Genomic DNA, 23,381 nt, shown 5'->3' with positions numbered 1-23,381 from the left:
GAAACTAAGATATTTAATGTGGTGTAGATTGTTAAGAATAAAATAAAGAAAGACAAATTTTCCACTTCATAGCCTGACAATAGGTTTTTTTTTCTTTCTTTCTTTCTTTTAACTGCAGTGCTAACTCTTCATTCTATGGAGATAAAAGATTCTCAGTGTCTGACTTAACAATTTGTGAGACTTTTTATTCTTGGACTTTTCCATTAATATATTATGTGAAATAATTTGTGACAATTAACTTCTGCAATAAATGTCTCCAGTAGAAATAATCATTCTTTTCTTCCCACTCATTCACTGAATGGGTGACTGCTGTAGGTCAGAAAGAATCATTATCTCCTATTTTGTAAGAGACCTACAATTTCTTTCACTTACAAGTCATCTACTGCTCCTATTACATTCTAACACGGAACATTACAACTCTTGTTAGTTCTGCACTAAGACCGCCGCTGCTACTACTGTTAATATTGTTGTTAGCTTACTTCCTGAGTGAAGAAATGGGATTATCACACAGGTGATTGTTTGCTTTGTGTTTGGTTTTATTTATTTTACTTATTTTTTTTTAGAAACTTCATTTTCCATCAACTTTATTCCATTTTTTTGCTTTTGTGGAAGAGTTGCTTAAGACCACTCGGTGGTTGTTCTTATCCATTCAGTGGCCTGAGCAGGGGGAGCTGCGAACCAGTCCTCAGCGGCAAGCTGGGCGCTCCAGTCGTCAGTGGGGAACTGCTGAAGAGGCAGACAGGACACCTGCTTGCCTTCGGACCAGTCTGAACTCAGGAGCTGGAGCAGCCCATTCACCCTGAAATTCGTCCTTGGTCCTAGCCTTCCAGCAGCAGCATGCTCTTCCTTTTCAATCTCTTCAGGATCTCTGTAGAAGCAGAGATCAGTCACGACCTCCCACATGACTTCCACAGCCCGCACCCACCACCTCAGACCCACTGAGTGAGCGCCCTCGGTGCACAGCATGGCAGCATTCACACAGAGCAGAGGAGAGTCTGTGTTACACCGAGCGGTGGCAGGCAGGTTAACATGAGACACTTCTGTGAGACGCTGGTGGTCAGCCCTGAGATCAGTAACCACCAGAAGTCTGGGCTCCCAGAAGGCTGCTTGGATCTGGTTAGTGAAAGTCCCAGGAGGGAAGCGCCAGCACCAGGAGTGGCTCCAGTCACAGGCTCAAACTTCAGCACAGCTCGCTGGCCAGTATTCCTGGATGATATGACACTGACATCATCTGGGTTTTCAATGGCAACAATGGCATGAGCTGCTGGCAGAAGCTTCTCCCAGGTTCTTTGCAGATGATACACAGTTGCCATCACTTTTCCTTTTGTGGATGTACTGTTCCACTTGGAACTCAAGGTCGATGTCACCTGAGTGGATTCCTGCTGCAAGAATTTGAGGACAACCTCCTCCTTCATTTGCAAGATGTCAAGGGCTCCAGACATGCTGAAAATTGCCCTTTGGGAACACAGGACGACACAATATGGGGAAAGGCTATTTTGGTTTGTTTTAAAGGCAACAATGCAAACGTTTCTAGTAATGTGCGTTGTCAAGTTCCTTTTTCTCTCTGAGAGTCACTAGTGGATGGGACACAAGATCTATGGGACTTTATTTGTTAGACTGCTTCAGAAGAGAACTGAGAAAAGTGTCTCAGGCTTCTAGCCATAAACAACCATGATAGAAATGGGAGAGATTATTTGGTCTCTCAGGGCTAACCATCAAGAGAGGCAACACAAGCTATTATGTCATGTAGTTTCCCCTTTGCAAAACTTCCCATCACCTTCTTTCTCTCTCTCTATGTCTCTCTGTGTCTGTCTTTCTACATGTATTATAAACGTTACAAATATAATTTTTGCAGAAACCAATACCCAGTGTACATAATATTATTGATTTTTACTTTGTAAACTGATTTGACTAATACCTTGACATTCAAAAAGTATTTTTTTGTACTGGTTCAGAGCTAAACACTTTGGGGCCTACAGACAATTAGTACTTACCCCTGGTATCAGCCTTAATACACTTAAAGTATTTCCAATTTCAGGGCTTTTCTTGAAATATCTGTGAGACACTATTATACTTCTAAATCTTCTGTGTTTTCCCCCATTTATAATCTCTTTGTCTATGCCGCATTCTGTTGCTTGGGCTTCCTAACATTTCATGGTTTTCTTAGATATATGAAGTTCACAGAGTAGGTAACCAGGAATTGTAAGTATAATGGGCTTTTTTAGACAAAGGAAGTAGAATGGCTGACAAAGTTTAAAACTGTGAGTAAGGTTCAGATTCACTGATGGCGGAAAAAGAGTCTGTGAGGTTAACTTGAGCTTATTCTGAAGGATAGACCTGCCCTGCTGTGAACCAGCAAAAATGAACAGCCAGCCATATAATGATTTTAAGTTTCTGAGTAGGATAACTATGACATTTGAGTTACAGAAAGATACATTTGAATGGCAAAGAAGGACTACAAAGAAGGCTGCCAAAATAACTTGAAAGAGAAAAATGGTGCCTTGAAATAAAGGATTTGATATGGTTGTCACATAAAGAATGATGAAAACTGTCATATACTCATTGCCTTATTCTAGGTTCCCCAGAACAGAGCCTGAGGTAAAAGCAATGCTCTACTACTTTATCAGGTCGTACAGTCGTGGGGTGCTGGGTTGAGAGTAAAGGAGAGCAAGGTAAGAGGGAAGAACAGCCAGTCAATAAGAGAGTAAAAGTCAGGTTGTGTGATTGCACTGAGAGACCACGTGAAGGGAAGATAAATTCATATGCAGATTAAGTATAGATTCCAGTGTGTATCACTGCTGACCTTTTCAGAGGAGAGAAGGTGTTTGAAATTGGTGACATGACATTAAGCATCTAACTAGTCTTGTTGAAGGATGATGTTATCCTGATGTCTGTCATTGCTCTCTGCTACCGACAGGTTAGTTGTATGGCAGTAGCTGTAGCGCTTAGTGAGTTCAGCCAACAAGTGCTGGTACCTTTATCATGGCAGCCATGCACTGGTTCCATTATTCACAAGATGTGTGGTGTTTGTGGACCACTGTCCAAACTTGGGTTGGATTAGAAGAAAGGCTTACTGAAAGTCACGGCATTAGTCACTTCCCCGGGTCTATCCATATTTCTTCCCCAGAACTCCGAATTTTTACCTTCCAGTTTATTTTTCCCTTTCCAGACCCAAATAATCAATCAAAAAAATTTTATCAGAATGCTTAGATTTGTCCTAGAGGCCAGGTATACTCACTCTTCTGGCCACTTCTCATCCATAGTAAGTGACAACTAAGTGACTGCACACAGCTTTGCTTACTGAAATGATCTCCTTTATAACTGCACTTTAGTACCACCCCTTTGTAGAGATGTAACGAGGCAGCAGTTCCTCTCACCTAACACAAACATATTGCAATAATCCATCTGTGAATGGGTTGAGATTTCTCCTACTTTATCAGTTGGTCATAGGGAACCCCCATGAATTATTAATTGAAGGAAAGTCATTTGTATCAAGAGATCGGTAACACAGGCATCAGAATTACCTGTTCATGCAATTTAAATATGCATTTGATCTGCTTGGAACAAACCTCTACTGTGATGTTCCAATGTCACAACAGATCTTTCCTAGTTTGCCTGACATTATGCCAAAACAACACGATAAAACATATCACAAAATGGACAGCTCCAATAATACAGCCCCTTGGTGTTCCCTGGCAAACAGTTCTTACTAGGACTACAGCATCCCCTCTCAATTCACTCCTTGTGCTTTACTGAGGAGGGTACTGTCTAGGCTATTCTGAATGGTCGGTTCTTACACAAGTATTAAATCCATTTTACCTTCCCTTACTCTCAGAGTCTTCTGATTTCATCCTCACCACCATGTCAAGGAAGTAACATTTATTCCTAATTTACTCTAAATGAGCGCAGGAATCATGTAGTCAATTTAAGAGGTTATTAGGCTATTTTAGGAGTCCTTATAATGGTTACAAATTCCCCAAAGTAATTAAGTTGTCTCCTATTAAAACATATTTCCCAATCCTTGGATGAATATACTCAAGATCTATTCTCAAATATTGTCCACAATTCCTGGCTAACAAAAATTAGCTGGGTTCTATACTTCCTTTAATATGTAAGCTATTTCCTTCCAGAACAGAGATTTTACTTTCCTGTTTGGTCTGATTAATCCCGATGCTTCCTATTGTCTTAGAAGCAATGAGGGGAGGCAAGAAAAGATCTTTTATGGAAACAAATTCCATCTCTATAAACATCTAATTCAAGTGGGTCATTTCAAGGTCACCCTTCAAGGAAGAGACTGCTGTCCTCTAACAAGGGGAAGGGGGCAGCTTCTGCTGAAATAATGAATTCAGTGGAATTTGGAAATTCAGATTTAGCAGACTTGTCTGTCCACATTCCCCATCACAGATTTCAGAATTCTACTCTTGTCTTATCAGAGTCCTAACATTGACAAATGAGATTTGTTGAGGCTGCACACCTAATTAAATCACACAGTCTAGCTCCCTTACAATTAAGTTCTGCCTTGAGATTATGGCTTCTGAAGAATTTTATAGAAGTTACTCACAGTACGCCATGAGATATCACTTGATGCCCAGATATTAGAGGAGTTGGCTGTTGAGTGACCTAATAGTCATTGTCCCACACAGTCCTGAGATGACAAACACCACACATTCTAATGCCTTACTTTCAACCTGTATCTCATTCGAATCATCACTGTCTTGATGAGTAGCTCCTGGATCCCGAGATGGCCAATTCATAGCTTTATCAAATTTGGCCACATCCTTCATGTTCTCTCCCAACCAAGTTTTTTTATTCCTTTCAATATGGATAGGCTAAGAATTTCCCAAATTTTTAAGTTCTTCTTCTTTGTTTATTAACAATTCCATCCTAAAATCATTTTTCTTGTCACATTTTGCTATAAGCATTCAAGAAAAATCATTTGCTATTCAACAGTTTGCTTAAATACTACCTCAGCCAAACATCCAATTTCATCGCTCTCAAGTTCTACTTTCTACAAGACACTAGGACATGAATACAATTTAGCCAAACTCTTTGCCATTTCATAAGAAAGAATCACCCTTCCTCTAATTTCCAATGACATGTTCCTCATTTCTGTCTGTGACCTCATCAGAATAGCCTTTACCATCCATATGTCTACCAACAGTCTGTTCACAACCACTTAGGTATACTCCAAGAAGACAGAGGTTTTCTCTATAGCTCTCCTCTTCTCCTATGCTCTCACCAGAATTGCTTTTAATGGTTCATTCAGAGCAATCTTGGCTTTGTCTAGCATGTACTTCCAAACTCTTCTAGCCTCTACCTTTTACCCAATTCTAACACCACTTCCACATTTTTAGGTACATGTTAGAGCAGCACTCTGCTTCTCAAGTCTAATATGTGTATTTTTTTCGGTTTTCCAGAGAAATAGAACCATTAGGATATAAAAAAAGATACAAGAGGAAATGTATTACACCAATGTGCTCATGAAATTATGGAGGCAAAGAAATGCCACAACATGTCATCCACAAGCTGGAGAACCAGAAAACCGTTGGTATAATTCAGTTCAATTTTGAAGATACAAGGAGAAACTCCAATGTCCAAGGGTAGGAGAAGACAGATGTCCCAGCTCAAAGAGAGGGAATTCACCCTTCCTTCACATTTTTATCCAATTCAGGCACTCAAGGGATTGGATAATGCCTACCACATTGGTAGAGTGATTTTCATTACTCAGTCTACTGATTCAAATGTTAATCTCTTCCAGAAACACCCTCACAAACACATCCAGAAATAATGTTTTACCAGCTATCTGACATCCTTTGGCCCAGTCACATAGAATCAATCATCATAATTGGTTAATCCAGTTAAAGAACAGAATGGAATGCCCTCTACTACCATCAGTTTGTCTTGTCCACAACTATCTTCAGACATTCCCAGATGTAAACACAGGCACATCATTTCCCCTTTCCTCATTCAATTTCTGCCAGTCTTGGTCTCTGCTCTTTTATTCTACATTACTTTTTTTCTTTATGCTTTGACTGATAATGAGAATAAAACCCGATACTCAAAAAAGAGAGCAAGTGATCTTTCTACTCTTGTATGGAAAATATCTGAGCTAGGAGTTGATCCCAAGCCACATAAATCTCTCCCCACATGCAGTGTGATAATATTACCAAGATTACTGGGAAGTTCAAATTATTGCACAAATCACTCTGCCAAGTACTTGTTTCAACACAGATATAATGACTACAGCATTAGTAATCCAAGCAAAAATGGGCTTTTTTTCTTCATAATCTAGGATCTAGATATAGAATGTAGATGGAGTATATACATATATTCAAATTACATTATTTTGATAAGGAATCTGAAAAAAATAGCTCTTTTACTGATTTTCCTTCTTCTAACATAATAGAGTATACACACACACACACACACACACACATACACACATATGCCTGCATTTGTGTTCATTATAATTTATTATTAAATTATTATTTAGTATCTATGTCTTATTATTGTCAAGTCTTCAAATAATCCTCATTTTCCTTTTATTTTCTTTGACTCATGGCTAAATTAGAACCATAGCATTTGCTTATTGTTGAAGTACTGATTCAAACAGAAGGTAACTGCAGTCCCAAGAAATAAATAAGACTGAAATAGCACAGAGGAAAAATTTTGGCACTCTAGGTTTGTAGTGAGATCATCAGAAATCTTTACATGTTTCCCAAGGACTATATTCTTTAGTATTGTAGGATAACGTATACACAGAAAATAAAAGAAACTGAAATCTGTCCTCAGCAAAGGACCTTTTTAGCTCCTTGATCCATGTTAAGTTTGAGGAACTCCGTCTGATTGCTTAGGGAAGAATAACAGTGTGCTGGAGGCAGAGAGATATCTATAAATGAGACCTTGAGATACCTTATGTGATTCTGATACAGTCACATCATTCAGTGCTCTTATACATACTCATTCAGAGGAATCAAGCAAGAAGTATTTCTCTGAAAAGCTATGTTAATTCCTTTGCCAACATAAAAAGTATTTTAAATTATCAGGTACTTAAAAATTTTAAGTGTATTTGGGTAGAAACCTATAATTTTGCCTATAGCATTTGACTGGAATATAAACTAAAGAAAAAATATTGATAACTTGTTTTACTAAATATATCACAAAAGAATTACACCTGTATAGCACATATATATCTTTGTGTTCTCCCAGCTATTTCACTTCATAAATCAACTTTTCTGACCTTTTCCATCTAACAATCTGAAACTGTTACATAGAATGGAATGAGTTATACTATCATATTTTGTAGTACTCGTAATTTAAATTTTAAAACGTTATTTAACAGAAAAATATGCATATTTCCAATATTAAAGACAACGCTAAAATTTATCATGAATTATGTCTTAATTAATGTTATATATATTTTTTAAAAAGATGGTTTCTGAACATTCCAATAGTTGTTCTTAAATCTTAAACATTCCATAACGTAACTCCTGGACTTCCTGTATGACCTGGGTAATCTTCCTTTACCTTAATATTTTAGCTTGTGCATTTGTTCTTGGCTCTCATTTGAACTCCCTCATACTTGTAATTGATTCCTGAGGGCTTGAGGGTGAATTACACTTACGTGTTTTTTTTTTTCTCTTAAATTTTTAAGAGACAGCAGAGAGGGGCAGGGGGAAAGGGAGAGAGATAATCCCAAGTAAGCTCCACGCACAAAGCCTGACATGGGCTGCATCTCAGGACTGTGAGATCATGACGTGAGCCCAAACCAAGAGTCGACACTTCACGGACTGAGCCACCCAGGTGCCCTGAATTACACTTACTTTTTAAATAATATTGCTTACTGAAAAATCACAACTTTATACATAAAATTGATAATAATTATCTTTTCTTTCATGCAGAAATCCAGAAAGAGGTTCCCACAAATTTGCAAAATTTGACCAGTTTTTTAACTAATTACTCACCAGATGAATACAGTCAGAAAACTTCTGGGTGATAACTGCAGTACAGAGAACTAGGATTGTATATTCAACATCCCTATAGCTATTTCTGATTTCTGAATCTGGATCCAGTCAGGAAAATACAGTACTCTCAGGAAACCCACTTTATCTATAAACTTGTAAAATTGCATTGGGTAAATTCTTATTCCAAGGAAACTAAGACAGTTTATACACTGGCTAAGCCAAGAGCACTGCTTGGGGAATTTAGCTGTTTTGCTCAAACTATCACTGGCCATCTGTTATTGAAGACAGGTCTTTAGAACCTGAATTATCTAGGCAGACTAAGGCTGTTGATAGAATAACTTGGCTAAATACTCAGTTTTCCATGTCAATTTTTAGATACATACTGTGTATAAGGAATGAAGAACAAGTTTTATTATTTCTGAGTGTTGATATTGCATGCCTGAAAATTTATTCAGTCACAGAAGAGTATCTATGTTTTAAATCCATGTGTGTGTGTGTGTGTGTGTGTGTGTGAAGATTTTGCTGTGAGGGTTGAAGTGTGTTTCTTTTTAATAATATTCATGACATATTTGTTCAGTTTTGGATAGTTTGAAAACACCAACTGAAAAATATTTAGCATGTTATTTAAGAAAATAAACATTTGGCACAATCTGTCCTGAATTTTGGTTCAGGTTCAAAGGATAAATGCCTCAAAATTAAGCGTTTTGGAATAGATGTAAATTCTTACTATCTAATTTACTTTGTGAAGATCTAAAACTTCTAGCTCTTTTGTGTTGAAAAAGAGTCTTTGAAAAAAATTCTCACAGTAAGAGCAATGTTAATGGTGAATATAAGATTAGGTTAACAACTTTGTTTTGTGAAAATTGAAAGCAGAAATAAATTAACAGGTTATCGAAACTAAATTTTCAAATTATTATCTTCACGAATAAATCTTTGATGAATTAATTATAATGATATAAAACACCAATTTTTAACCTTTAACATGTACCAAGAAAGGACTTTTAATGTTTCATTTACATACAGTAATTTTATTCTTATAAAAACTATATTATTTTTATTATACGTAAGTCAGAAAAAGATACTTATTTTACTGGTTTTCCTACTTCTAACATGATAGAGTGAGCATACATGGGGACACTGGGCAACCAAATGTTCCATATAAATGGCTATTTTGCTTTGTTTTCCTGATTATATGCCAAGCATCTATCAGAGTGCTAAGGAAAATAACATTTCCGAATAAATTAATCTGAATGAATGAGTGAAAAGAACAAAAACAGAAGCATTTCAGATATGACATTTTAATTATACTTAAAAAATAATACTTATTTTTGATGAAATGATTGTGTGCAATTATAAAGAAGCCATAGCCCACCTACAGTAGGATTTTCCATATGTGGGGACTGTCTTCCTGCGTTTGCCAGGACGCAATGGTAAGGGGAATAAATAGGAATATGAAGGTGGATGATGACATTTCATGACAAATGAGTCTGATGGTCTCATTTGTTATCATATCCAGTCATGGAAAATGTGCCAATTCTTGCTCCTCGATAAAATTTTATTTTCTCCCACAATTCAGATAATGAACTTTATGTGGAATTTTGTAAAATGATTCACTTGATCAGTAAAGTTGATAGTAATTTGAGTCAATATGTCAATGGAAAAAAGACACAGGTGCTTTGATCTTTATATTCCTTGGAAAATATCTAAGGATTCTAATGTAATTTAGAAAGTTTTAAAGGGCATTTTTTATATGCAAAAACATTTTCAGTATTAAGACCTCATATTTTTATGTAAATTTAAGCAAGAATGATAAATTTACAAAAGTTGAGGTGTTGTTTGATCAAAAGGGTTTTTAAAATTTAGCTGATGTAGTTCAAATATATATTTTTTTAATATGGAACAATTCATGAATGCGGTGACATCCTTGTGCAAGGACTATGCTTATCTTCTCTGTATTGTTCAGAATTTTAGGTTAAGTGCTGCCAAAGGGAACACTCCCTCTCCCTTTCATGACAATACATTCTTTTGTTTCTTTGGGATTTAAGCTGACGGTGTCTGTTCAAAAAAATAATATGGAAGGAAGTCTAATGAACTTATGGAAAATGTTGATCTTGGACAGGTGAAAGAATGAAATGATGTGAAGTACTTGTTATAAATACTTATGATAAATCAGTCTGCCAGACTTAATAATATGCTTTATCCCTTTAAATTAAAGCTATTATGTGCAGATTCACGTACGTTTAAAGATTAAATGTTACATGAATAGATAGAAAAATGATACTATCATCGCATTCCATTCTCAATAGTATTTTGTATTATTTCAAAAGGTAAAAGTTTGTATTTTTATCTATAAAATATTTTTTGGGTTTGAAACACTGAATTTGTGGCAAAACATGTCAAATTAACCTTTAAAATATGGGAAATATTTTATGCATAAGGATGTCATGTGTTCTGTCCAATTTTATTAGTTAAAAAAACTTAAATTGTTATGCTAAAACACTGATGGGCTATTTGAGTTTATCTTGAAAAAAATGAACGCATATAGGTGACACACATTCTTTTAGATTGTTGCATACTGAAAAACAAGATAAGAAAAAATAGTCCAACTTTGATTCCAAATTAGCAGCAAATAGGACAAATTAACTTTATTTAAGGTGATATAGACAGATTATTATCATGATTTCTAATGAAATTACAGCATACATTTAATGGGATTATTCAAAAGCAACTAAACAGAGAAAAGCATTTCAAACATAATATAGGGATATTTTATTTATTTGAGAGAGAGCAAGAGCAGGGAACAGGGTGGCGGGGGGGGGGGGGGGGGGAGGGAGAGGGAGAGGCAGACTCTCTACTGAGCAGAGAGCCTCAAGCAGGACTGAATCCCAGGATCCTGGGATCATGACCTGAGCCAAAGGCAGATGCTTAATGACTGAGCCACCCAGGCACCCCTATAGGGGTATTTTAAAGGGCCATAGTTCTGAAAATTCCCTAAATATTAATGCAGTTTCTCCAGTTGTCTACAGTATCAATTTGGAACTACTAACATAAGAAACTAAAGTCTTATTTTATGCAATTGGCTTTCCTATTAAAACTGTAACTACCATTGAGGAGCTTTGCCTTTATACTTGATTAAAAACAGCGACAACAAAAGTATACTGCCCTAGGAAGTAAAACACAAGAGTCAATTAACATATGGGGACTCACCCAACCTCAAGATTATTCTTGTGAAGTCTACAGTAAGATTCGCCCCACTGACTATTACCCTATTTTTGTCATGACACTCTAGCCTTTAATAAGATGTTAGGTATTCTCTCAAGTCAAACACAATTTACTTAATAAAGACATGTAGACGTCTGTGTCCATGCGCGCACGTCTGTCCATGTTGACTGATCATATCATAATGTCCTATTTTACGTGTTGATGGCAAGGTGTTGTTATAAGCTGAGCCTCAAACTCAGTGAGAGCACAGGGCACAGGTAATGATAATGACATTTGTCAGCTAGTTATTGTGGGGAATTTCCTGTGGGTCATTGCATGATGGGTCAGAGAGAAGGCAGCAGACAGTCCTTCATTTTAGGTGTGAGCCACAAATTTATAAAATGAGTATAATCTTTATTTTTTTTAAAAAAAGGAAACTTAAGTTCAGGAAGATTAAGCCATTCATTTAGAGTTCTAATGTAATATCAGAAACAGGAGTATAACTTTTAACATCCGATGCTATCGAAACTAATCAAATATTCTGAGAAGTTTTAAAACAAACAAAACCAACAAAATCTCCCTTCATGTGGGCATTGTTTCTCTATCCTAGACATGGTTTCCATTTTTTCTTGACAGGTGTCAACCAACGGTTTTATCCCTGGTATTTGTTTGTTATTAATTTAATCTCTTCCTCCATCCACTGTTCAAAATTTGAAACTATACTAATTAGCAACAGCTTAAAACACACCATCATTTGGACTTGTAGACAGGGAAGGGGATCATAGTTTGACAAGCAACAATGAAAGGAAAACTATCTGGAAGAGACAAAAGTGCTGAGGAAATGATCCAGCAAATGTTTCTCAATAATTTATAAGCATAAATACCCAGGAGATAGAAAGACAAATATAAATACTGTAAAATTATTTCAGGTATCCATTCTCCGGTTCTCTTAGACTCTGCCTTGTATTTTCATAAAGAAAATACATAAATATACAGTAAGATATAAACTTTAGTATCTCTGCTAAAAAGAAATATGTTAATTAAGAAAAAATATAACAGAGTCATTTTAGAAAACATTTATTTGATGGCAGTAACTTCGGAATTTTAGCAGGCTTATTGAGAACTTCTTCACCTGCCACTTAACTCTACAGCGTGATGGTACAGCAAGGATCTGGAGGCTTGCCATTTGAAAGAGGAAAGGTGGCAAACCTATAAATTACTTTTAATTATCAAAAATAGAATGCATAAAGTGACTTTCACACTCTTGAGTATAAAACACATCAAAAATTACCATCAGACATCCTCTTACAGCTATAATTCACTCACTTGATTTTACAGAGTTCTCAATGTGCCTGATTTCCTCGGTCTACCTGTTTCTCTCTCCCTGTCACCCATTATCCCTATTATTCCTCTCCCATTGACTCTTCAATTGGCACATTTCCATATTCCCCATTATGCTTACAAATAATCTCATTAGAAGAGTACAGCTCACCAAAGAGCACTTGTTACACAAGGGTGGAACTGACATTAGACTCACTTCTCCATGGGCAGTATTCAAGTGTTTTACTGGAAATAGACCCTCACATCTGGTTGGTGCTCAGTGGTTAAGTACATAGCCACATTATTGAGATCAATTATTGCCTGCCTGAGCTAGAAAACAGTTTACAACATGATGAGAGGGTGAAAAGAATAGTGCTCAGCGAAGCGATCGTTGACTGAGATATCAAGTACCTCTTGAGTCAAAGTGCTAACAACGTATAATCTAACACCAACACTGTTTCAAGATCATATGCGGATAACCTAGTGGTATTTATTCAGCATAATACCAAAGACATGTGCAATCCCTGTGACTGCAGTTAGCAGCAGAGCCAAGAAAGCAAAGACAACAAATATTTCATGATTAAATTCCCATTTCCCATTCTTGATTGCTTACTATTTCATTTTGACCCATTTTCCCCCCTCACATGTTTTAATATCAGAGGAAATTGGATATACTTGTAAAATGATGATTTTAGTTTGAAATGAAAAACACACCCACCAAAAATCTTGGTTGAACAACAGCTAACTATCAAAGAAAAGGACACACACACCTCCTCACTCAAGTACCGCCTGCCAAGAGAACTAGGGCTTCCTGCCTGCTTAGATAACAGGCTGGCACATCACACGCATGCACTTTGAAGAGTGGGTGGTAGTGAAGGGAAAGCAGCAGGGGCGGGGTGGGGGGGAGAGGGTTCTGCATGGAGGATTCTTGATAGGAGAACTGTACAAAAGGGTCCAGAGATCAGTTGTCAACCCAACATAGGACCCAGTTAGTGGCAGAGGATATGCCTTCATAGGACCGAGATAGTGGCAGAAGGTAGAATGCAAGTTCGGGCAAACTAATTTAATTTTTGTCTGCATCGCACATTTGTAAAATTACATAAAAGTAAATTTTGTTTCACAGATGCCTGCTGCCTAATACTGAATTTGGTTTCCTTGCTCAAGAACGGAATTTACCTCTTGATTAAGCCCTTACTTTTAAAAATTCAAGTAACCCTGTTCATAGGCTGAAAGTCACTTGAGCTTTAAAATACAATGATTTTCCTTCCCAGAAAGAAAAGGTGGCATAGCAGTGGAACTCTTCCAGCACTTAAATATGCTACAAAAGCCAATATACTAGACCAATTCTAGCAATCCCGTTCTCAATCACTTAAGTGGAGAGATAAATTATTCTTTTTCACAAACACATCTGCTTATCTTAAAGGAGTCTGGGAATTATATCACTACCTTCAGCAATATTTAAGATTAGTCCTATGTCTCCTCAATCAGGGAATGCTAACTCACAGGCATCCTCTTTGCAATAAATCAAAGTCTGATAATTAGCAAATGATTTTCAAGGGAAAATTGTAATGTATAATTCTAAGAAGTATTCATTTGTAAAAAATAATATGAAGGTGAATCAGCAACTGAATGTAAGGAAGTCTTAAAAGAAGATTAAGTTCTTTAGTTTCTGTGATCCATGAATACTTTTTAAATTAAAATTTCTCATGATTTAAATAATATATAAGGCATTAAAATTAAACTCATATACCACATATAAATAGCATTAAACCTACAAAAACTTAACAGCATACAGCCAGATAATATCCAACGTGAGAAAATAATGTTTTTTTGGTGAGAATGGTGCTTTCCTGTCTGTATCTAAAATTTTCTAATTTTTAATAAGGGATATTTTTTAAAAGATTTTATTTATTTATTTGAAAGAGAGAGCGAGCAAGCATGAGCAGGAGGAGGGGCAGGCAGAGGGAGAAGCGAGCTCCCGGCCAGCAGGGAGCCTGATGTAGGGCTGGATCCCAGGACCCCGGAATCATGACCCCAGCCGAAGGCAGATACTCTGAGCTACCCAGGCACACCAAATTAGGAATATTTTTTGTAAGACCAATGGAGCTTCTAGTAAATTAATTAACAATACTGACAGTAGTACTACTGGGTAGTGGTGTTTACCATTCCCTTCAAATATTGTCAGGCTTTCTCTAATGATTACTTAGGAAACTACAATAATTCTGAGCACATTTCTGTTCCACAAGATGACTTGCTAATTTTCTCCTCTGAGAAAGCTCAGAATATGACAGGGAATTTCAGGTATAATTAAAACAAATATTAGTGCAAATCTTAATGCACATAAGCATTCATTGTGACCAATGCCCTTCACTATTTGGATTTTTTAAAAAAGATTTATTTGCCACAGAGAGAGAGAGAAAGTGTGAGAGATTGCACAAGCAGGGGCCATAGTAGGAGAGGAGAAGCAGACTCCCCACTGAGCAGGGAGCCCAACGTGGGCTCAATCCCAGGACCCTGGGATCATGACCTGAGCCAAAGGCAGAGGCACTGAGTCAATACCCCCGAAATTCTGATTTAAAACAATCCTGGAAACAGAATTGTGAAACAGAGTTTGTTTTTCACTTTTAAATCATTACTTCTATTTTAAAATTCGTATTAACAAAATAAAGAAGTTTGGTTGCTTCCAAGTCAAATACTGTAGTTATTTTTTCCAAATTATATATTGTAAATAAAATTATATTTTTATTGACACTAAGTTAATAATCTCACCAAGTATTAGAATCAGGAGTATGGTCGGTCCCAGGATTGGTGATAACCCGTCATGAGCACAGCTAAGAAGCAGGAGGGGAAGCGTGTGCTACTGTGGTTTGCCGACCGCTCAACCGCACCTAGTAGGGTGGCTATTAAAACCGGAAATGCAGCCCGAGCCCTGGCCTGGCTGAAGCTGTGCCTTTGCCTCTCCAGGCCAAGAGTCTCTGGCTACCCCAGGAGCTGGGGTGAAACTTTTGTAACGCAGGTAGCATACAAGCTCACAGCAGCCCTGAAGGAGGGTGATACTGGAACAAAATTTTATTGTGTAATCATGAGATACACCATGATTTCAACATGGAAGGACCATTAACCAAAGCGGTTAATAACAAATACATTTGTGTGTGTATGTCTAAGTGTGTGTGTATGTGTGTATTTAACATACTTTTACATAGATATATTGTGTGATTTCTTACTAGAATATAATTTCCTTGAGTTCAGGGAATATATCTGATTTATAATAGTAGCCTTTACAAGTCTGAGCTCAGATTTGAAAAAACAAATGTTTCCGTAAGCAAATATATTTAAGAATATGCGTAACATATATTTCTCAAAATACTCTCATATACCCATTTTTTTTTTTTTTTAAGATTTTATTTATTCATTTGACAGAGAGACAGCAAGAGAGGGAACACAGCAGGGGCAGAGGGAGAGGGAGAAGCAGGCTTCCCACTGAGCAGGGAGCCTGATGTGGGGCTCAATCCCAGGCCCCTGGGATCATGACCTGAACCGAAGGCAGACACTTAACGACTGACCCACCCAGGCGCCCCAATACAGTCATGATTTTTCATCTGTATAACAAAATCCAAATCCTTAGAATGATAGCATTTTTTAAATCTCATTTGTATCTTATTTGACATCTATGTAATATATACATATACAGTGACGGATTGTTTATAACTTTTAGTTTTTAGCTGTGACACTAGGTAACAATGTATCAGCTTTGTTATGCTTAAATGGTACAAACTATCTTAGAAAGGGAGAAGTATTCAATATGTAGTTAGAGTAAGAACTCAGTTTAAAAGAAACCAGTTAAATCCCATTTCTTAAAAGATATTTGATTTTTCAGATAATAGCCAACAGTGATTGCATATTGCAAATAAAAATCACATAATTTAACCTTATCACCCCTGTCCCAATTCACTCTTCCTTAGTATCTTGGCTTCAGTTTGTTTCAAGATTTTTTTCTCTATGGATTAGAAGAATGAATGGGTCATGATTAGTAGTGGGAGACTGGGTGAGGGGCAGGTAGAAAGTAGAAAAAGAATCTTGTAAAACTGAATATCTGCATTTTGTATCCACATGTTTATTTAACATTATCTTTAAGGATTTCTTAAATTGTTAATCTTCAAAGTAACATTTTACAGTGATATATTTTTTAATATTGTTTATGTTACCAAGTTATTATTTTTTGAGCTCAAACATGGGCTGATGAGACATTTCCTATGATTAATTTCTACTTGTAAAAACTCTAGGTTAAAAGACATAAGTTTGTTTGCAGTCTTGGCACATAGAGCTATTTTACTTGGGGGGGGGGTAGGTCAGTAATATTTAGTTTTAGAGAAATAGTAAACTTGACCCATCCAAGTGCCACTCTCATTTCACCCATGCAGAGTTTCATCCTCTAACATCAGTACGTAGATGGTACTTCATTTGTGATAATTCATTGATTTTTTGCATAATTAGCATTCCACAGACCCTCACTGGGAGGAGCTATTCTGTTATTGTGATGTAAGCTGTTTACTTAATATAATTATTTTTTACATGTGAAGAATATATTCTAGTCCTGTTTTCTGAGAATAGGTTTTCATTTCTAATGAATATGCTTAAGGAATTTATCATATTATAACATTATAACAAACTAATACATTAATAGCCATATCTTATTTATACTCCTTGCATGAACTCTACTTGTGTGTGGTATTTAATTTTTTGGTATTCTAATATCTAATGAAAGAGTCTATATTTATTTTATGGCAAATTGTTATAACTTAATAATCTTTGAAATGACAATTTTGCCTTTTCATTAAACAAAATGGGACATTTCATTGTTTTCTTGTGCTCTGTATCAACTTATGTAAGAGGTAGGCATAGCTTCCAAGTTAGAAAGAGTGAAACATGAAAATGTAGGTCTTGTATCTTCACATGGATTCTTTGATAATTTTTTCCGTTTTATTCATAGTTATTAGTTATTCAGATATTGAGTCAACTTTGCATAAATATGTCCCGGAGATGGTCTACTTAATTGACCTTTAAGAGATCTCAACAGAAATCGCAGGGCCTGTGTCAACTGATTATTCCTTTTTAAAACCTACTTCTATTACACATAGCTTCCTGTTCTTTTTACTCTGGTCATTTAAAATGTTCATCACAGATTTTCTAGATAAAATTTTCACATTGCCTTTTCTCCCAGACTGAAAAAAATTGTTAACATTTGCATCTATGTATTTTTTCAGCTGAGAAATAATCATTAAGAGATTACCTGAAAATTACTTTTAATATGTTTATCCAATTACATTTCTCATATAATTTATGACTCATGAGTTGGGTCTTCTATAATCCATGTTTATTATATTCATACTCTATTTTTAAGTCTTTAAACTTTGTCCTGCATTATGGGATATTTTTCCCTTATAGAGATAGACTTACATATCACTGATTTGGTTTACTCATTTGCATTCTTCTCTTTACTGGAAAATTAGTATTTAGTTAGTATTGTTTTAGTCTTTCCTTAAATTTTAATTTTAACAATCATTTCATTTTCTTCTCATCCTTGCCTTTTCATTTTAGCAGGCTCCCTGTGCATATTTTCAGTCACTTTACAGGTATTAATATCTTTAAAATGATATCTATGATTCCAGAGTTTTAAAAAAAATTCTCTATGAATGTGGTAAATAATTTCCAAGTATCTTCTCCTCTTGTAAAACTAACCTCTAAGCTTCAATGCTTTCAAAATCTAAAATATTATTCAGAGAATATTTACTTCCTTTTTAATTAAGAAAACTGAAACATGGAGAACTATTACCAAAGGTTCAAAGTAGGTAGAAATAATAAAAATAAAAATAGAAAGAAAAGAAAAAAAAGGAAGGAAGGAAAGAAGGAAAAGATTGAAGAAAAACATTAATAATCTAAGCATGGAAAAAGAAAACTTAAGAGGAACATATGTGGCTGTGAAGTATTTAAATAATTAGAAATATCTGTTATATTCTACTTGCCATCACTAATAATTATTACTGAATTACTAATAGTACATATTAATAAATATGTATTAATATTATGTATTGATAAATATATATAAAATTAATATTAATAAAATTCCCTCAGTTTACAAATGTCTTAGCAATCTACAAGAACAAAGCATTTCTGTCAATAACCTAGCTTCCAGGAGGAAATGAAGATACAATTAAATGTCCTTATAACCTGCAGCCCATTGACATACTTGAAGCAGGCAGAGTATAATACTTCTCCAGGAAGCTCCCAACTGTCTTCATGTTAGTGCCTTGCTAGAGGGAAAAACAACCTTAACTGGACAATGGTAAGGCCTCTGATATCCTGTGAGTCTTATTTAACATATGAAAATCCTTTTGAAACCTCCCCCCAACCCCACAGTATATAGTCAGCCACTCCTCACAACCCCTGTGCAACAGCTCTTTCTGCCCAAGGGACCTGTCCCCGCGCTTTAATAAAACTACCATTTTGCACCAAAGACATCTCAAGAATTCCTTCTTGGTCGTAGGCTCCTGACACCTCACCCCAATGAACTTCACTTATATTCCAAAACCCCATCACTAACCATCTTACATGTTTTTCTACTAAAAAAAAAAAAAAAAAAAAAAAAAATGCTAGCTAATTTTCATAAGAGTTGGACTGATTAGTATGATTACCCATACTAATTTTGACATTTCTAAGTGGAAAGATGAGAAATCCTTTCCAACTAAGCACTTCAGAAAAACAGCAGGATCTAATGGGCTTGTTATTTAAAAAATAGTCACAGTGCAGTAATATGGACATTTTGGACCATCATATTTGTTTAAAATATTCATCATTTTTCAAAGTTTGAGTCTGAATCAAACATTAAAAATCAAACATATAAAAATAATTCCTTTGTTCTAAATCTGACTTGATTACATAGCAATGCATTATCTTAAAATATATGATCCCCAACAATGACTCTCAATACATTTTTTTTATTGACTTTTACATTCCTGAAACACACAAAAAATAATGGAATGGAATATTTACAGTTAATGAACACAAGAGCTTGGTATGTCATTTTAAAACTCATCCCATTATTCCAGTAATTAAAATTCCTTAAAAATGTCCTCAATATATTGTTCTTGGAAGTCAACAATCCTTTTTTTTAACACTGGAAACTTATTGCAATAAATTTATATCAAAAAATATTGCCAGGGGCGCCTGGGTGGCACAGCGGTTAAGCGTCTGCCTTCGGCTCAGGGCGTGATCCCGGCGTTATGGGATCGAGCCCCACATCAGGCTCTTCTGCTATGAGCCTGCTTCTTCCTCTCCCACTCCCCCTTGCTTGTGTTCCCTCTCTTGCTGGCTGTCTCTATCTCTGTCAAATAAATAAATAAATAAAATCTTTAAAAAAAAATATTGCCAGATTATCTGATCATATTTTAATTTACACACCCACATTCTAAGGAATGTGTTATTTTTTTTTTTGCAATAATTAAATTCCTACTTTTCCTAGTAAAGCAATAAGTTATATTACACAAAGAACAACAGAAAAATACATAGTTGTGGAGGAATATTTCTACTGAAAATTTAACTGTCTGACAGGGGCCCAGAATTAGTTGTTGGTAGAAAGGAGAACCATTATAGAAAGGTAAACAAGGAAGTTTGCTAAGATGCTACCTTTTCCCTGGTGCTTCTGAACTTAAGTTATGCAAAGTGATACATGTCCTTTGGAATCCTAGCAAAGCAATATCACAATAAGGAATAAATCTCATGTCCTTCTCTAAAGCTACCTGATTATGGGAATTTGAATTTCCATAGAGAAAACACATTTTCTCTTTCTTTTTTATACTCTTTGAAACTCCTAGATATTCTGAAGTAGTCTCTGTAAAGAACAGAAAAGAAAAGAAAAAAAAAACACAGAAAGGCTAAAATGTACAGAAAATTATTGCACAATTATATGTACACATAATGCAGATATTTTAACAGCTTATCAGTTGAATAAATATAACCAGAAGAAATATTTTGCCTCTTATTCCTGTTGAATAGAAAGTTGATATTTATGTATTTCAAAAATTAGAAGATTGAGATGTTTTCTGTAGAAGTATATTCTCTTAGCATAAAATGTGACATTTCATACCAATAAATTAATTTACAACAGCATAATGTACTTGCCTTGAAATTTTAATTTTCTTCTTTTAGTAAATAGATGGTTTTCTTTTCTGTAAATCACAGGTTAGTAGTTGATGAGAGTAATTAGTGATTAGTAATTGAAGAACAATCTAAAAAGTATTCCTATTATTTGAACACTCCTGAGCAAGGAAATAGGTATGGAAAATCAATTATATTATCAATACTGCTTATCCAAAGTTCATATATTATAATTTTGTAGATATATTGTTAACATGGAATTTCCTCAAATTGATAAAACCTCTCATATACCCTGCAAATCATCTTAGAAGTGGGCATGGTTCTAAAGAATTGAAAAAGGGGACGTATGGGGTATAACAGAATCCCTGAATAGGGGAATACGAACTCACAGAACTGGCCAAGGTGGTCATAAAGGCATTACTAGCTCATTTCAAGGTCTCAGTCGGTGTAATTTATTCATCCCTGTATTCACTGAGCTATTCATTCATATACTTACTCTTTCAACAATATCCATGGTGGCTTTATGATATGACGTGCACTGCTATAATCCGAGGAATAGATGATGAAGAACGTAGGCAAGATCTTGCTGTCTTTGGAGTTTAGACTCTTAGAGGATTACAGACAGAAAACACCAAAGTAATAAGCATTAATTACACATAGTAACGTGATTTATTGTGAAAACGGAAGTAAGTAAAAGTAACAGTGTCTCATGGTATATGACTATTAGACAAGAAGGTTAAGACTTAACAACTTGAGGAAATGGCACTGGAGCTGGGGTCTGACTGAAAGGAAAGAGCATGCCAGGATCTGATAGAAGAATGTCCCGGACAGAGGGGACTGCAAGTGCAATGAACTTCGTAGGAAGACTCCTGGGGTATCTGTGGAACACAAAGAAAATACGTATGACTGAGGTTATACAGTATGTGGTTAGTGTAACAAATACTGGTAAGCAATTTGGAGAGATTTCAGCTGGAGAGTGGAAGTTTTCAAAAAATATCCAAAAGTTAACTTTAAGCCTGTATCATTTGCCAAACACTGTTCCATGGGCTTGATCCATATCCATATTAAAGTATTTCTCAAAAACCCCTCTTGAGAGGTGCTGTTATTATTTCTGGATGAAAAAAAAATGGAAGTTTTGGAAGATTAAGAAATTTCCCCCAAAACTGCACCTCCTGTAAAGGGCCAGGATATGAACTTCACAGTCTGAATCTAAATTGTACATGTATAACCATTCTGCTATTCTGCCTTCTTTTAAGTTTTACAAAGGTCACCTAAAGCATATATGAAGACGAGTTTATTATAGCGATATAAAAGTAGAAACACGGTGCTATGTGCTGAATGTTTGTGTCCTCCCCAAATTCTTATGTGAAGCCCTAATCTCCAATGTGATGGCGTTTGGAAGTGGGACCTTTGAGATGTATATAGAGATATATCTAATTACCTTTGAGAGGTAATTGGAACAAGAGTATGGAGCCCTTATAAGTGAGATTGGTGCTCTCATTTAAAAAAGTCATGAGAGAGATGATCTCTCTCTTTCCAGGTCATATGAAGTTATAGGAGAAGGCAGCTGTCTACAAGCAAGGAAGCCGACCCTCACCAGATACCTATCCGCTGGCACTTTAATCTTGGACTTTCCAGCCTCCAGAACTGTGAGAAATAAAAATGTGTTATTTAAGAGACCCAGTTGTTGGTATTGTTATAGCAGCCTGAGCAGACTAAGACACAGGGATACTAGTCTGAGATGGTAGTTGTCTTGAAGTCATAGCATATTTTGGAAAAAATGATACTGCTAGGATTGCTAGACTGTTCTAATAATTTTGGTTTGTAAAATGAAGAAAGCATTCAAGGAAATCTCTTGTCTTTGGGGGTAAAGCAATCAAATGAGTGGTATTAACCCAGTAGCAGAAGATTGGGGCATGTTTGGATGCAGGATTGATTTTATTTCAGATATGCTAAATTTCGGGTGTGTTTAAGCTACCTTAATGGAAATGTCAAGTCAGCAATGGACATAGGGACCTGATATCATCAGCATACTGATTGAGATTAAATTCATGGCAGTAGAAGGGATCACCTAGAAAGAGAAAAGACAAGGATTGAATCTCAATCAAGAAATAGTTACACATTAGTCAGAAAGAGAAGACCCAATGAAGTTGACAGAGAGGTGTAGGCATAGGAAGCAAACCAAAAGAGTATGATATTATTAAACACAAAGGAAGATACTGTTTAGGAAGAAGGAGTGGTCCCCTAAGAGGAAGTCTGACGGAAACTGGAGTTAAGATCCCTATCAAGAAGCCATGATAAAGTTTAATTTGATTGACAAGAGACATTTTGGTCTACTGGAGAAGGTGAAAGACAATATAGAAAAACATGTACAGAATGGGTAGTGGAAAGGCAAAGACACAAATTATAAATGCCTATTATGATAAATGTCACTATAAACTTGGTGGCCAAAGGGAATTTGAAGCAATGCAAAACTGAGAAAATATTTTTTTAAGAAAAATACCAAAGTATGTTGGACAGAATAAATTCCCAAAGGATAAGAGATAGGACACATGCTGGAAAGAAGTCCTTGAGTAATCAATTCTTAGAAATCAATTTTTAAAAGAATAACAGCCAGTAATAGTAGACAGGGATAGGCATTATGTAGGAAAAATACATTCACATTGCTTACAACATGAAGTGCTTAACCTTATACATAATTAAAACCAGGTAAATTTAATTTAAAAAACTTTACCTAAGTAG

General features: G+C 35.7%; 1 non-coding gene and 1 pseudogene across 1 annotated transcript; both read right to left on the bottom strand.

Moving 5' to 3' along the window:
- Positions 1–618: 618 nt before the first annotated feature.
- LOC113256959 (40S ribosomal protein SA-like) lies at positions 619–1,442 on the bottom strand (annotated as a pseudogene).
- Positions 1,443–9,852: 8,410 nt separating this feature from the next.
- Positions 9,853–9,959, bottom strand: LOC113257276 (U6 spliceosomal RNA). The gene has a single exon (XR_003316906.1). It is a non-coding gene; the product is annotated as a U6 spliceosomal RNA (small nuclear RNA).
- Positions 9,960–23,381: the final 13,422 nt, after the last annotated feature.

Source organism: Ursus arctos, unplaced genomic scaffold (genome assembly GCF_023065955.2).
Source record: "Ursus arctos isolate Adak ecotype North America unplaced genomic scaffold, UrsArc2.0 scaffold_4, whole genome shotgun sequence".
Lineage (NCBI taxonomy): Eukaryota > Metazoa > Chordata > Mammalia > Carnivora > Ursidae > Ursus > Ursus arctos.
The sequence above is the reverse complement of the archived record's forward strand: the minus strand, read 5'-3'. Positions and strand labels throughout refer to the sequence as shown.